Source organism: Salarias fasciatus, chromosome 22 (genome assembly GCF_902148845.1).
Source record: "Salarias fasciatus chromosome 22, fSalaFa1.1, whole genome shotgun sequence".
Lineage (NCBI taxonomy): Eukaryota > Metazoa > Chordata > Actinopteri > Blenniiformes > Blenniidae > Salarias > Salarias fasciatus.
In genome coordinates, this window is record NC_043765.1 from 1,632,535 (window position 1) to 1,648,357 (window position 15,823).

The 15,823-nt window shown below is 53.2% G+C and overlaps 1 protein-coding gene across 4 annotated transcripts in view; it reads right to left on the minus strand.

Annotated features, from left to right (window-relative positions):
- Positions 1 to 15,390, minus strand: part of zhx2b (zinc fingers and homeoboxes 2b) — a 41,798-nt gene extending 26,408 nt beyond the window's left edge. For 3 of the 4 annotated variants that reach the window (XR_003934026.1, XM_030121165.1, XM_030121162.1), the window contains exons 1-2: positions 15,181 to 15,390; positions 636 to 752 (exon numbers count right to left, since the gene is read on the minus strand). The gene's annotated coding sequence lies outside the window, so the exon portion shown is untranslated. The remainder of the gene's footprint in view (positions 1 to 635; positions 753 to 15,180) is intronic. The other variant, XM_030121163.1, reaches the window with a different exon arrangement.
- Positions 15,391 to 15,823: the final 433 nt, after the last annotated feature.

The window sequence follows — 15,823 nt, forward strand, 5'->3', positions numbered from 1 at the left end:
AGCTTCTGGTGAAACTCATTCCCTACCAGCAGAACTCAACTGCTGGTAAAATCCATAAAGACTAGTAAAGCTCATTTACATCAAAGACAACTAATAAACTGCTGGTTCAAGCTATGCTAGCGGTACGGCTGGTAACCTGCTAGCTGAACCAGTCAGAACCGGCTGAGACGGAATCTCAGCCGGAGGAACATAAAGCCAAAACATTAAGAGATCAACCGCTTAAAGGAGTCATATTATGCAAAATTCACTTTAAAAAGGTGTCTTCACAGTCATACTGCCCCCCAGAGCCTCTGTATGAGCCCCCAGAAGTGAAAAATTCAGTCACCTACCTCAATTGTGCGCTCCACTTTTAAGGAAATATACATTCAAACACGCGATTGTGAAATCTTACTTTGTCTACGTCAACAAGAGAAGCACCACTCCCCCCCCCCGAACTCCGAACTCAGGATCAATTTCGGGCGAACAAACTTGTACACTCTGTTTTTGGGCTTCTGTAACCGATATGACGTGACTGAAAAATAGCATAATAGCTCCGCTTTAAGTTCTGGTTAACCAGGTTACCTAGTCTGACATCGTAGCAAATCTCTGACCTGATATTTGATGAGCCAAAACATTAGAACCAGAGAGGTACTCACTGGGCTTCGAGGGGCGGGGCTTCCCTGAGACTCCGCCTCCTCCTCCAAACAGGGTCTGTCCTGGTCTGCGGCTCCTGTCTCGGTTCTCCTCGGACCGCCGTGGGAGATCTGCAGGATCTGAAGACAGACGAGGGCGGCGGGGGGGGGGGGCAAGTGTTACCGACCAATCATAGCGAGCGCACACATGTGAGCATGCACATCCCTGAATGAGTGGTGCTGGTGTGTGTGTGTGTGTGTGTGTGTGTGTGTGTGTGTGGGAGCAGTTTGAACCCCGTCAGGGCCTTTAAAAAAAAAAAAAAAAAAAAAAAAAAAAACTGCACCACAACTTGCACCACAAAAAGAGGCAGCGGTTACCGTGGCAACATGTGCCAAAACGGAGAATCGGAGGACGGCGACACAGAGAGAGAGAGAGAGGGAGAGAGAGAGCAGGAGAAACCAATGACGCAGCGCAGCGACCAAATCCGGCCAATCAGACGGCGGCAGGCGATGATGTCACCAGAGGCGCGGCATGCGTTAACATTCCGGCGAGCGGACGGATCCGACGGCGGCATCTCTTCAACTGACGGATCAACAACGTCCAACCCGAAGGACGAGAAGAAAACCAAATAACTGCACAGAGAACGCAGCTCCGGTTCTCCGAAAAGGAGCCGGTTCCTCAAGAACGTTCGAACAGGTTTTCAATAAAAGCACGCGAGGCGTTCAAGGACCGCTTCACTTTCAGAAACCATGAAAACAAGTGTGACGATCACTTCACTGATGGTTCGGAAGATCCCTGAAGGCAGCGGGGTCCATAAAAACGGGTCTTTGAACGCCTCGTCGGGGTTCTGGGTCAGGGGGAACGGGTCTTTGAACGCCTCATTAGGGTTCTGGGTCGGGGGAACGGGTGCTGTTGTTTTTTTTACGTTCCAAATAACTGAAGTCATGACAGTTCAAGAGATGGATGGATGGATGCCAAACCAGGAGAACAATGAGGACCAGAACCAGAACCCAGCGGAACCAGGAGATCAACAATTCAGAGCTGGAATCACCGAGCTTCATCATGACCACAAACGCATCACAGAGCGGCTTTAAGAGGGAATCACCAGCTGTGTGTGTGTGTGTGTGTGTGTGTATGAGATCATCAGGGGAGAGCGGCAGCACAGCAGGGACACACACACACACACACACACACACACACACACACACACACACACACACACACACACACACACACACACACACACACACACACACACACACACACACACACACACACACACACACACACACACACACACACACACACACAACAGGTCTTTTCCGTAGAGTCTGGATCTCCCTCAGGACTGATCTCATCCCCTCCATCACCGCGCGCGCGTGTGTGTGTGTGTGTGTGTGTGATTCAAAGAACACGTTCTGTCTTCGTTGGGTTTTTGGAGGAAATTGCCTCTTCGCTCATGTGTTTTTTGATTGTTTGTGACCGAAGCAAAAGACCCGTTCTGGATGTTTCCATCAGTGACACACACACACACACACACACACACACACACACACACACACACACACACACACACACACACACACACTTCTACAGTTAGTGAAGTATTCTTCTGTTTTCGATGCAAGAGAAAAACTGAACGGAGCTTCAGATTCCAGATCAGATTGAGGTTCTGGGTCAGACTGAAGGTTCTGGGTCAGAGGATCCGCTCAGTGCAGCAGACGTTCTCTCTGCTGCACTGAGCGTCGCCACCGTTTCATCCGGTTGCATCAGAAAAGAGCTGCTGCTGTCCTCCACCCCACCTCCACCCACGGAGCCCCGCCTCCACCCACAGACCCCCGCCTACAGACCCCCGCCGCCTCCACCACAATGTATATGTATCTGTGAGACGCTGCTGCTGTCCTAAGACTGATGGAGGACGATAAGCCAGCACCTCCGTCAGCCAGCGCCTCCGTCCTGAAACCTCGGTCTATGAAGTTGGGGATACGGGGGAGTCAGTGGTGTTGGGTGGTGTTGGGGGAGCTGGGTGCATTCGCTGATGGACACAGTCCTTCCTGATTGTTCCTTCACTTCCAGCTGGGTTCTGGTGGGTTTCTCCGGCGACCAGACCAACCCTACCATCAGACCGACCCTACCGTCGGACCGACCCTGCCGTCAGATCGTCACTACGTCAGACCGTCCCTACCGGCCCTACCGTCGGACCATCCCTACCATCGGACTGTACCTACCGTCGGACCGTCCCTACCGCCGGACCGTCCCTACTGACCCTACCGTCGGACCGTCCCTGCCGTCGGACTGTACCAACTATCTGACCGTCACTCTGTCAGACCGTCCCTACCGACCCTACCGTCGGACCATCCCTACCATCGGACTGTACCTACCGTCGGACCGTCCCTACTGACCCTACCGTCGGACCGTCCCTGCCGTCGGACTGTACCAACCAACAGTCGGACCGTCCCTACCGTGGGACTGTCTCTACCATCGGACCGTCCCTACCGTCGGACTGTCCCTACCATCAGACCGACCCTACCGTCAGACCGACCCTACAGCCGGACCGTCCCTACAGTCGGAACGACCCTACAGTCGGACCGACCCTACCATCAGACCGTCCCTACCGTCAGACCGACCCTACCGTCAGACCGACCCTACCGTCAGACCGACCCTACAGCCAGACCGACCCTACCGTCAGACCGACCCTACCGTCCACCACTCCCTGATGGCTACCATGGTGACTCAGGAGGATGGTGGAACCTTTAACAGATTGCAAGCAGGAATTTGACCAGAACTGAGAGGAAGAACTGCGAGAAGAACCAACGTTGTGGAGCCGACAGCTTAGAACACGGAGGTTCCACTTCTGCAGCACACACACTCACACTGACACACACACACACACACACTTTCCAGGCTTCTCTTCTTGTTTAAGGCTCCGTTTCCACGACAACATTTCAAGTGTTTTAGCATTTTTCACTTTCTCGTTTCCACGGAAACGGAAAAGTTTATGTTGGTTCACGAGTCAGTGTTTCAGTGATGAGATCAGGACCAAGACCAGGACCAGCACCAAAACCGGGAATAAGACTAAGACCAGGTCGAAGACCAGGACCAGGAATAAGACCAGGGCCAGGAAAAGGAGAAGGACCAGAAACAAGACCAAGGAGGTGACTTCAAAATAAAAGACCTTTCTTATTAAAAAAATCGCAGTACATCCTTCCTCCTCCTCCTCCTCCTCCTCTTCCTCTCCAGACGAGTTCTTGACGAACCCTGTAACTGTAACCAGCTTTATTAACGGTCGTCACGTAGTGCCTCTGGATGTGTGTGTGTGTGTGTGTGTGTGTGTGTGTTTGTGTGTGTGTGTGTATATGTGTGTGTGTGCAGATGTGTGAGTGTGCAGGAAGTGTAAATAAATGCAGCAGTGAAATTCCTCACATGTGTAAAAATCACACGTTCACCGGCTGAATGAATCCATTAAGTGCTTCGATACAGCGGCGGAAGCTTCTGGAGAGCCGGGACAAAGTGTACCAGGGAGTGTATCCTGGGGAGGGTGTGTGTGTGTGTGTGTGTGTGTGTGTGTGTGTGTGAAAACTCCCTCAGATTAGCCGAAGTGACGAGCTTCAAACTCACTAATGAGCCAAAGGAAAACGCAGTGAAGGGACGAGGAAACACCATTGGGGGGGGGGGGGGCCTGTGGGTACTGTAACCCCCGGATCACACACTGTTTGTACAGTATTTGTGCATCACGACTTGCAGATCCCCCCGTTAACCCCCTTCTCTCTTCAAGTCCCAACTCCACCCTCCCCAACCCCCCCCCCTCCACCCCTCCACCCCCTCCAGCCCTCGCCAGGCAGAAAAGCCGAACCAGCTGTGGCGGAGTCGAGCAGTTCCTCCATTAACGCAGGAATTATGCAAGCAGGAAATTCAAATAAGATGCAGATGAGAGAAGGAGCTGAGAATCCCCCCCGCCCCCCAGTTCTCCTTCTCCTCCTCCCTCCTTCTCCCCCCCTCCTCCACCTCTTCCTCCTCCTCCTCCTCCTCCCCTCCCTCTCCTTCCCCCCTTCTTCAGTTTCTTTCAAACATTAGCAACATAAATACCCATTAAAGAGCCTCCAGAGTGTGTGTGTGTGTGTGTGTGTGTGTGTGTGTGTGTGTGTGTGTGTGTGTGTGTGTGTGTGTGTGTGTGTGTGTGTGTGTTTAAGTCCAAACTGCTTTCACACCGTTTAATCATCAACACATTAAATCTTGAGACATTAATGAGCTAAAACACAGAGCGGCTGTCAGCAGGATCCATCTGGACGACGTGACGGGGAATCTGCTGAGTGACGGGGGACGGGGGGGACGGGGGGACGGGGGGGACACAAAGTCACGTCACATGCACCCGATGCTAGGGCTAGCTAACTGCTAGCTGCGAATGTCATCAGCTGACTGGAGGATCAGCTGGTGTTGATTAAACTTCCTCATTAGCTGGAGAAAGACGGACTGAGCTCAGCGATCGACTCGTCGCCCTGGGAGCGCCGATCGATCCGTGTGACAGAAAGGAGAGGTCAACGATCCCGACCTTTCACCCCGACCCCCGACCTCTCCCCCATTAGAACAGCAGACACACACACACACACACCAGTGGTGCCCCATTCCTTCCCGTCATTCCATCCCAGTCCGGCCCGGATTTAAGAGGTGAAGCAGGGAATTGTGGGAAACGGCTGGAGGAGCAGCAGTGTTGGACGAACAGATGACCAGATGGAGTCAAACCGTGGTTCTCCAGGCTCACAGGTGATCTGGAAGTCTTCACACTTCATCACAGCAGCCGTCGCCCGCGGCCACGTGGTCTTAATGTTCTGGCCGATGGGCGTTTCTCCGTTACTGCAGAGCAGGAAACCTCAACAAGGTGCGAGGAGGGCTCCGATTGGCCGACGCGTGTCCAGTCTGAAGAGCAAACATCTCCAATGACGACGACGTGTCCAAACAGGACGGATCAATACTGAGTCCAACGCTGTGGCGTCCTGCCGGCGCCGCCGGGCCGCTCACACCGAACATCCAACAGCCGGAATCAGACGAAGCGACGGACCACACGATACCCAACAACCTGAGGACCAGATGGCACAACAACCAGACAACCGGACAACCCAACAACCGGATAACCCAACAACCGGAGGACTGGATGACCCAACAATCGGATAACCGGACAAGCAAACAACTGGACGATGCAACAACCAGAGGTCCCAACAACCGGACAACCATACGATGCAACAACTCGACGACCAATCAACCAGATGACCGGGCGACGCAACAACCGGAAAACCAAACAACTGGACGACACAACAACCGGATGACCAGACCACGCAACAACCGGACAATCTAACAACTGGATAACCCAACAACCAGACGACCTGATGACCCAACAGCTGAATGACCCAACAACCGGATGACTAGACGACGCAACAATCGACAATTGAACAACTGGACGACCGGACAACCCAACATCGAGCCGACCCATCGACCCGGCAACCAGACCATCAAAATCCAAACAAACCTCATTTATCGCCATAAAGGAAGAAACAGGCCGATACTAACGGTGAAGCTGGAGGTCAGCTAATGCTAAAGCTAGCAGCAGGTTCTAGGATCAGGGCTAAGGTAGCGAGATGCTAACATGGGAGCGGACTGAGAGAGAAGCTAATGCTAAAGCTAAAGCTCAGATCTCCAGCTGGTTTCTGACGTTCATCCGTCTCATCACAGCAGATAAAGTCACACTCAGTTTTTTCCGTAACGCCACCAGAGTTCAGTCTGTCAGAGAACAGAAACAAAAACGCCTCTAGACTCGTTCAAGTCTGAATTCTCAGCTCCAGGATCCAGATCAGCGACAATCAGTGAATCCTCCTCCTCTGTCTTTAATTAACAGCAGGCAGGAAGTGAAGAATGGCGTGGCGGAGCAGTGGTTTAACTGGAGGTGCGCTCTGTAATTTGGTTTGTGATGCAAATTAGAGGCTGGTGCTGAGCTGGAAGCCAAACTGGCTGCTCCGGTTACATCCGGTTCGATTCCCGCTCCGCCGCGGCCTTCTCAGGGCGCCGCCAAAAAAAACACTTCACCTGGCTGGGCAGGAGGATGGGAGCAGCACTGACTCGGGGGGGGGAGGGGGGGGCGACTTGGGAGACAGGCATCTGGGACTGTCCTGAACTGGACGGTCGGCTTCACGCCGGTGGAAAACGCTGCAGAACGTCCCTCCCCTGAACGGGCCGCCTAATGAGGCTCCAACACTGGGAATCGAACCGGAACTCCCTCCTGGTGAGGGTCGGTCTGCACAAACCGCCTCCCAGCAGCATTCTGGGAGGTCAGAGGTCACAGAGTGTGACAGAAATCTGCTGAAAACACAGGGTGTGAGGATGGACGTCAAACAGCCCAGAGGTCAACCTCAGATGACCTTTTGACCTTTAGGGCAGAAAACAAAAACGAAGAATAAGAACCATGAAGTCGTCTCTGTTGACCCGGGCTCCTTCTCCATGGAAACGGGCAGGGTGTTGTTTCATTACCACCAGCACCAACTAGTGGACCGCCATGAGAACCACACCCTGCTCGGTGCTCGTCTCCATGGAAACGGACTTTGTGTAAACAAACAAGAAGAAAAACAATGTTTTCACTCGAAGCGTCGCCGTGGCAACGTGGCCTCCTGACCCCGATCGTCCGGAGTCAGACGCCATTTTCCCATTTTCTCCGGGAATTTTTTCAGTTCTCCTGTTTCATCGTCTCTGCTCTTCCTCCTCCTCCTCCTCTTCCTCTTTCTCATCCTCCTCTTCCACCTCCTTCCTTTCCTCCTGCTCTTCCTCCTCCTCCTCATCCTCTTCCTCCTCCTCTTCCTCATTGTAGAGGATTCATCACTAATTCCCAGTAATTTAGGCAGAGAGTCTCCTGGGAAATAAAGGAGGGTTGTGTTGCGCGGCGGTTGCCAGTTGGCCTCGTCCAACCTGGCAGCCGCGCCGCAGCAAACGGAGAAGAAATGAAAAGCGCGGCGGCCGAGCGGCGGCGGCGGCGGCGTCCCTCAGGTGGAGCCGGCCTGCCAGCGCTGGATGAAGATTAACTCTGCTGCTTGTTTATCAGGTAATAAAAGGCCGGTGGTCCGCAGAACGAGCGCCGTTCAATCAGAAAAAAGTGGGCCATGGCGGCGGGTTCTGGCTCTGGTTCTGGCTCTGGTTCTGGCTCCGGTTCCGGCTCCGGTTCTGGCTCCGGTTCTCCTGAACGTTCACACTGAAACGCAGGTTTGATGAGCGGCCCTCGGAGCGGCTGCTGGCGATGGCGCGGCTCCACCTGGGTAATCAGTGTGGTAATTATCCAGAACTCGGCGTTCCGAGGCCTCAGGCGGCTCGGGCGGTTCCCGGGAACACGGCGTTCCCTCGGCAGGTTTATGTCTTTATTCTGGCACGAGTGGAAGATACACGGGTCAAAGTTCTCCTCCACCTGATACCAGAGTCTGGCAGTGCCGTGCACGCCCAGCGCAGGAACACAGCGGCAGGACGGCGAGGAACCGAGTTCCTCGGCGCCGAGCCGCAGACGCTGGCGAGCTCCGAGGGATCAGGGCTCCAGTCGGAACGTTTAGCAGAACAATGACGGGATTAGAGCGGATTAAATCCAGTGACTGCCTGGAGCGCTGAAGGAGCTCTGCTGCTGCCGGGGGCACAGCGCTCTGCACCGGATCTAACAACAGATCCACTGATCAACCACCAGATCCACCACCAGATCCACTGATCAACCACCAGATCTACCACTATATTCACTGATCAATCACCAGATCCACTGATCAACCACCAGATCCACCACCAGATACACTCATCAACCACCAGATCTACCACCAGATCAACTGATCAACCACCAGATCTACCACCAGACACACTCATCAACCACCAGATCTACCACCAGATCAACTGATCAATCACCAGATCAAAAACCAGATCCACTGGTCAACCACCAGACTTACCACCAGATCCACTGATCAGTGGATTGATGATCGATCAGCTAAATGTTTAATTAAGACAATAAAAGACATTAAAAAGGTTATAACAAACAAAAAAAAAGGAACCATTTTTACTCAACAGTAAAATTAATAAAGAACATTTACAAGAACTGAGTCCCGAGAACCGGTTCTGGTTCTCGGATCAGATGGAACCGGGCCGCAAAGAGAGAAGAACAAGTTTTATTGTGAAAATGTACATTTGAGTTTCTGTTCGTTTGCTTTGAGTTTTATTTTGAAAAAGCCGTGCAGAACCGCCGGTGGAACGTGGTTCCTTTACTCCACGTCTTCCCAGAACCGAGACACTTCTGATCAAGTACATCGATCACTGCTGATCGAAGTGATCGGCCAGGTTACTTTATTCTCATCCTACTAGAGATCACTGAGCAGATCCCAACAGATCAACAACATCCAGAGATCCCCGATTGATTGAGTGATTACTGACTGATCGCAAATTGATCCAATTATCACTGGCTGGTCCCTGATCAATCCAGTGATCACTGACTGACCACTGATTGGATCCAGTGATCCCTGATTGACCACTGACTGATCAGATTCAGTGATCATGGACCTGATTCAGTGATCCCTGGTTGATCCAGTGATCACTGGTTGATCACTGACCGATCGGATCCGGTGATTACTGACTGGATCCAGAGATCTCAGCTTGATCTAGTGATCACATGTTGATCCCTGGCCGAACTAGTGATCCCTGGCGGATCCCTGGCTGATCACCGATTGGATTCAGTGATCCCAGGTTGATCCCTGACCGACCTAGCGATCCCTGATTAATCCCTGACTGATTCCTGGCTGATCCAGTGAGCGCTGGCTGATCACAGATTGCATCCAGTGATCCCTGGTCGATCCAGTCATCACTGATTGATCACTGACTGATCAGATTCGTGATTACAGACTAAAACCAGAGATCTTTGATTGGATCCAGTGATCCTTGCTTGATCCCTGATTGATCAAGTGATCACTGACTGACCAGATCCAGTGACCCCTGACTGATCCGGTTTTGCCTCTTCTCGTCTCTGTATTTCCCGGCTGTATCACTGCCGATCACCACTGATCCTTCACAGCGAAGCGGCTCTGGTTGCTTCATCTAAAACAATCGGCATTTTTCCTGGTTCTCCGTTCCGAGTCCGGAACATCGATCAGTGCAACGTGTGCTTTCATTTGGACTCTAAATCGTCGGTTCTTTCGTTCTGACCCGGGCCTCGGTTCCTGCTGCCAGAGATTCAGATCCAGGAACTCAGAACCTGCTGCCAGAAAACCTCAAACACTCACAGCTACTGAGCGTTCCCCCGCTGAGAACTGGAACGCAGAACCGCACCGCACGTTCCGCAGGAGGCCATCAAACGCTCAGGGGGAGGCTGTCATTAGGGGGAGAACCGGAGGAGAACCAGGGAGAACCGGGGCAGAACCGGGTTAGAAGGTCTGGCTGTGGTTCCATGGGTCGGAGGTCCGGATCTCCTGGATCTCACTCTGGTTCCAGGCAGCAGGAACGTTTCTTGAGCGGCTGAATTTGGCACACGGTTCGAATCCGGAGCCACGAAATGTTCAACGGAAAATTCAGAGAAAATCAAACCAAATCGGAGCCAGAACAGAGAACCACGGTGAAGAAGCCTCGGACCCAGGGTCAAAGGTCACTGGATCGAGGCGGCGGCGTACCGGAGATGTTCCTCCCGGCACACCGGAGACGTTCCTCCGGCACGGCGGAGCGTTCGGCGGAGCCGTGCCGGCGAGGACTGGAAGAACCAGAGCGGCGGCTCCGCCCAGATCGGCTCTGTGGTTTAACCTGCGGCGGCGTTTAACCTGAAACATTGAGTTCCGCTGAGTCATGCACCAAACCGGGGGCGGGGCCTGCGTGTGTGTGTGTGTGTGTTTCATAAACCACCGCCGCTCCATGTGAACTGGTGTTCCTGCTCAGTTACAGCAGAACGTGGTGGAACATGGTTCCAGCCCGGCGCAGTGAGTACCGGTCAGAACCGGATTGGTTGGGTTCCACCGCAGGACTGGACTGGAACTCCAGACGTCTCTGTGCTCGGAGAACGTCAGACTCCTGGGAGGAACCGAGACCGAGAACGCCAGCAGGATCCAAACGGCACGGCCGAGTCCAGGATTCTGGAGAAAACTGACGAGTCCAGGTCCGTCGAGAGAAAGAACCACCAAGAATCAGGAACCAAGAGGAACCACCAGGAACCACCAGGAACCACCAAGAACCAGGAACCACCAAGAATCAGGAACCACCAAGAACCAGGAAAGTCAGAAAGTCAGACTGAGCTGCTGAGGAAGAACATGCAGAACCAACAGCAGAACGGGAAACAGCAAGACGAAAAGTCGAGGCATGATGGAGGAAGCATCAGAGTCCTGACCACACACACACACACACACACACACACACACACACACACACACACACACACACACACACACACACACACACACACATACAAACACACACACACACACACACACACTGCAGCTGAAGCTTCCTGAATGTGTGAAAGAAATCGCAATTTGACAATGCGACAAAAAGCAAGTGAGTGTGTGTGATGTTAGATGTTGCAGTGTGTGCGTGCGTGTGAGTGTGTGTGTGTGTGTGTCACTGATGGAAACACACACTCAGAACGGTTCTTTTCTTCGGTCACAAACAATCAAAAAACACACGAGCGAAGCAGCGACTTCCCCCAAAGACCCAACAGTGTGTGTGTGTGTGTGTGTGTGTGTGTGTGTGTGTGTGTGTGTGTGTGTGTGTGTATGTGAGGTGACAGGTCAGGTGCTCACAGTAAATCACAGCTGCTTCCTAGAAACCAGTGAAATGTGTGTGAAAGAAAAAGGAAAGAGAAAACAGCAGCAGCGTGTCGGGAGTGTGTGTGTGTGTGTGTGTGTGTGTGTGTGTGTGTGTGTGTGTGTGTGTGTGTGTGTGTGTGTGTGTGTGTGTCTCTCAGAGTGGCAGCATGACTGACTGATCCCTGCATCCATATCATGGGATTAAAACGCGACACGGCGCCGATATAAAGCAAGACGGCAGCGAGGAGGAGGGGGAGGGGGGACGAGACCTGAGGACTGAGTTTACACACCTGTTCCTCAGAACCTCCACCTGCTCCGCCTCCTGGGGGGGGGGGGGGGGGGGACCAGCAGGTGGAGTCAGGAGCAGAGAACAGCGGTTCAGGATCGGTTAATCCTGAATCTGGGGATTCAGACCTCTGGTCCGGATCCACTCTGCGCAGCGTTCCGATTGGCCGGGCCGGCCGTGACGTTCTGACAGCCTGTCTGGATCAACCCCGGTTCTTCGGTTTCTCGACTCAAACTTCACTCTGAATGAGGATTTCTTCAGACTGACAGAGGAACAGAAAGTCCCAGGAGAACCCAGAGTGACGGTTCTCCGAGACGGCAATGTGGAACCCAGCGGAGCTGCAGAACCAGGGACGGAACCCGCTACAGGACCAGCTGCAGAACCGTCTGCTGCCACTAGAGGGTGTGGAGAGTCAGCACTGGTCACCAAGCCGGTGACTGACTGACTAACTAACTAACCCGTCCCTCAGGTCAGCACTTTTCAAAATAAAAGTCTTTCAGTGTTTCATCAAAACAAAGGAAATGTGTTGATTGTATTTCCGGCGAGTCGTTAACCAGCCGAGGACTAGTCAGGCTAGTCAGGCCGACACTAACTAGCAGTCTGAGGCGGCCGAGGGAAGAACCGGCGCCGACCGGAGGAGGAACGGTTCCTCCGTCACCGAATCTGCTGCAGCAAACTGGAGACTTTCAGAATAAAGCAAAAGCGCGTCGGGTTCTGCTGCGATCGCAGCTTCGATTCACAGCGATGGATTTAAACCGCAAGAAAAAAAAAACTCTTCAAATGAAGAGAACATTTATTCATTACAAAAAACTGAATTAAAAAACAGTGAGGTGTTTAAAGAGAAACACGTCAAAATAAAATGTTACAGCTGAAGTTAAACCTGGTTAAGCAGGTAACTAACCCGCCCGGCTGAACCGGTTGATCCCAACAAGACCGCATTCTTTTCAAATTAAAACAATCTGACAGAAACAACAGCGACCGGTGCGGCAGACCGGTGACCAGTTAACCAGAGGACCAGTTAACTGGAAAACTAGTTAACCAGGGAACTAGTTAGCCGCTCCATCAGATGAAATAAAAATCCATCGAGGAGCAGAAACGGTTGAAACGCCGGCTTTTATTCTGAAAAGCAGGTTTCATGATAAACTGGTTTAATGTTTAATCCACCGAGATCCAGCTCAGGGTTGATCTCAAGACCTCCTTCAGTTTTTAACCGGAACGCAGTGTTCGGTTTATTTTGAAAGAAAATCCAACAAGGTCAGAGAGATTCTCTCCGATTCCCGATGGAGACGCTGAAATCAGAAACCCTGCAGAAGCAGAACGACGGCGTTGAACCCGCAGCTCGACGCGACCGACCGCGGAACGACGCCGCGAACCCCGAGCAGCGATTCCAGAAAGGCTCCGTCACTCCTGGAGAATTCACCGAAATAAAACCCGAAGAACGACGAGCGAAACCAGAGAGACGGAGCCGCTCAGTCTGGATCCAATCAGGAGCCAGAAACAGCAGAACGTCTGGAAACAGAACAGCTCGACTGGCTGCGTTAAAACACGGAATCTGAATTAAATCTTTAAATAACAGAAAATATGAATTACATCAGAAATAAATCTGAATTAAATACAAATTAAATCTGAATTACATACGAGTGAAATCTGAATTGAATCAGAAATTAATCTGAATTAAATCAGTAAATAAATTTCAATGAAATCTGAATCAAATACAAATGAAATCTGAGTTAAATCAGAATGAAATGAATGAAATGACTGAGTCGGTCGCCGTTCCTCCTTCTGATTTCATTTTCAGTCTTCTCCTGGTTTTTCCTGGACGAGTCGGTAACAAGAACAGGAATGACTGTTAAAAGCAGCCGTTCGGTGTGACGGAGCTTCGGCTGGAATCTGAAGAGTCACGACGGTAAAAAGTGGAATTGTGTGGAAAAGAGGAGAAACACCCAGAAGAGGAAGATTCCTCCTTCAGGCTGAAAATAAAGTCACAAAACGCTTCGAAACATCATTTCTGCACAGTTCAGACAGAAAAACAGAAAATTCTCCTCGAAGCCGGAACCCGAACGGCGCGACTTTCCTGAGATGTGAGCAAATCGGGATTTTAGACCCGGAGCGAGGAAAGACTCTTAAACAGTCCGTCACACTCAGGCCATCTTTTCAGACATTATTTAAGGAAATTAATGATAAATCTCCTGGATGAAGTCAGCCGGGGTGGATGTGTCTGTGGCCGCAAATAAACCAGAATAAAAAATACAATAAATTATTACTAAATCAAAATTTAATTAGAAATAATTCAAAATTAAATCAAAATTAAATCAAAATTAAATCATAAAATCAGAAATAATTCGATATTAAATTAACATTAAATCATTAAATGAGAAATAATTCAATATTAAATCAGAATTAAAGCAGGAATAAATCATTACATGAGAATTAAATCCGTTTCCACCAAATAACCAGCCACCTCCAGGGTCCTCACAGAGGCGTAAACTCCCCGGCCCGGAGTGTTCCAGGCTCGGCTGTTTCAGGCGCGCCTCCCCGGCGGCGGCGGCGGCGGAGGAACGGCGTGTTCACCGGGCCGTCCGCCGCTCCACCGTCGCAGCCGGCGCCACAAAAAGCGGTCCGGGCAGGCGGAAGCGGGGCCGGCAGACCGCGGAGGTCTCCCCCGGTTCGCTCCGGGGAGGTTAGCGGAGGGCACGGAGCTCCGCTAGCCGCCAGTGAGTGTGCGCGCGGCGGCTTCACCTCAGATGACCCGGGAGCCAGACGGGCTGTCTGCTAGCTTAGCCCCGGCTGAACCCGCCGCGGAGCGGCCACCGCGGCGGCGGAGAGCCGCTGCCGGGCCCCGGGGCCGCCGCCGGCTTCCCCCCGCCGCCGGCCCACCCGCACTTTTAGACAATTTACCCCGTTTTCGGTGCTTTGTGTCAGGCGGGGAAACTCGCGAAAAGCGGAGGGGGGGAGGCGGGAGGAGGGAAGCGGCCAAAACAAACGCGCTTCCCGACGTGGAGGCGACACATGCAGCCGCGGTCCGAGCGGCTCTCCGCCGGGACGGAGCCGCCGCGGGCCGGCTGCCTCCGCCGGGTCGCCCCGGGGTGAACCCGGGGGGGCCGGAGCGGGAGAGCGGGGGGGGGGGGGGGGGGGGGTCGCGCTAGGCGGCTAACAGCTAGCCGGGCACTTTCCCCGGGGGGAGGAGGAGGGTCGAGGGGAAAAGTTCTCCAGGAAAATAAACAGAGAGGAGGAGAGCCGGCTGGCGGCCGCCCGCCCGCCGCAAACTTACCTGACAGCCGGGGGTCCCGGCTGCTCCCGGCCGGCGGGGTCCGGAGCCGAGGATGGAGGGGGCGGACGCTAGCTGCAGCCGGAGCCGGGGCAGGGGCAGGGGGACCGGGGGAGCACCGGAGGAGCTCCGGCCGGGCTGCAGCCGCGCGCTTCAATAACTTCACTTTTTGGTTACTTTGGTGCAAATTTCTCTCCGAGAGTTGCGAAAAGCAGAAGTTGCAGCGGTCCTACCTGCGAGCGGAGCCGGGCGCAGCGGGGCGGAGCGGGGCAGCGGGGCTCGGTGCAGCGGCGGCCGCCTGGAGCGCCTTATTCCCGGATATCCAGAGTGGAGCGGTGCGCCGCGGACAGAAGAGACTGGAGCATAGCGGAGCGCAGACAACAGAGAGCCGCTGCTGCTGCTGCTGCTGCTGGGGGGGGAGAGGGGGGAGGGGGGGAGGGGGAGGGGGGAGCACGTGATCCACACGTCACTGACATTAGCATAGGATGAGACTCTATGGCCGCGTGCAGGTGGAGAGGAGAGAGGGTGGAGGAGGAGGATGAGGAGAGGTGGAGGAGGCGGAGGAGGATGAGAAGAGGTGGAGGAGTGGAGGAGGAGGAGAGAGAAGAGGTGGAGGAGAGGTCACAGCTTGTCAAACCAAACTCCACCCAGAACTCCACCCTGAGCTCCACCCTGTGTTAATGTGTACATGTGAAGGGAAGTTTGTATCTAATCAGAGGAGCCCTAACACACACACACACACACACACACACACACACACACACACACACACACACACACACACACACACACACACACACACCACGTGTCTGAGAGCATCAAAAGATGGAGAAGGGCTCCACCCACAGGTGGAGGAGGGTATTGCAGCAGGCCTCT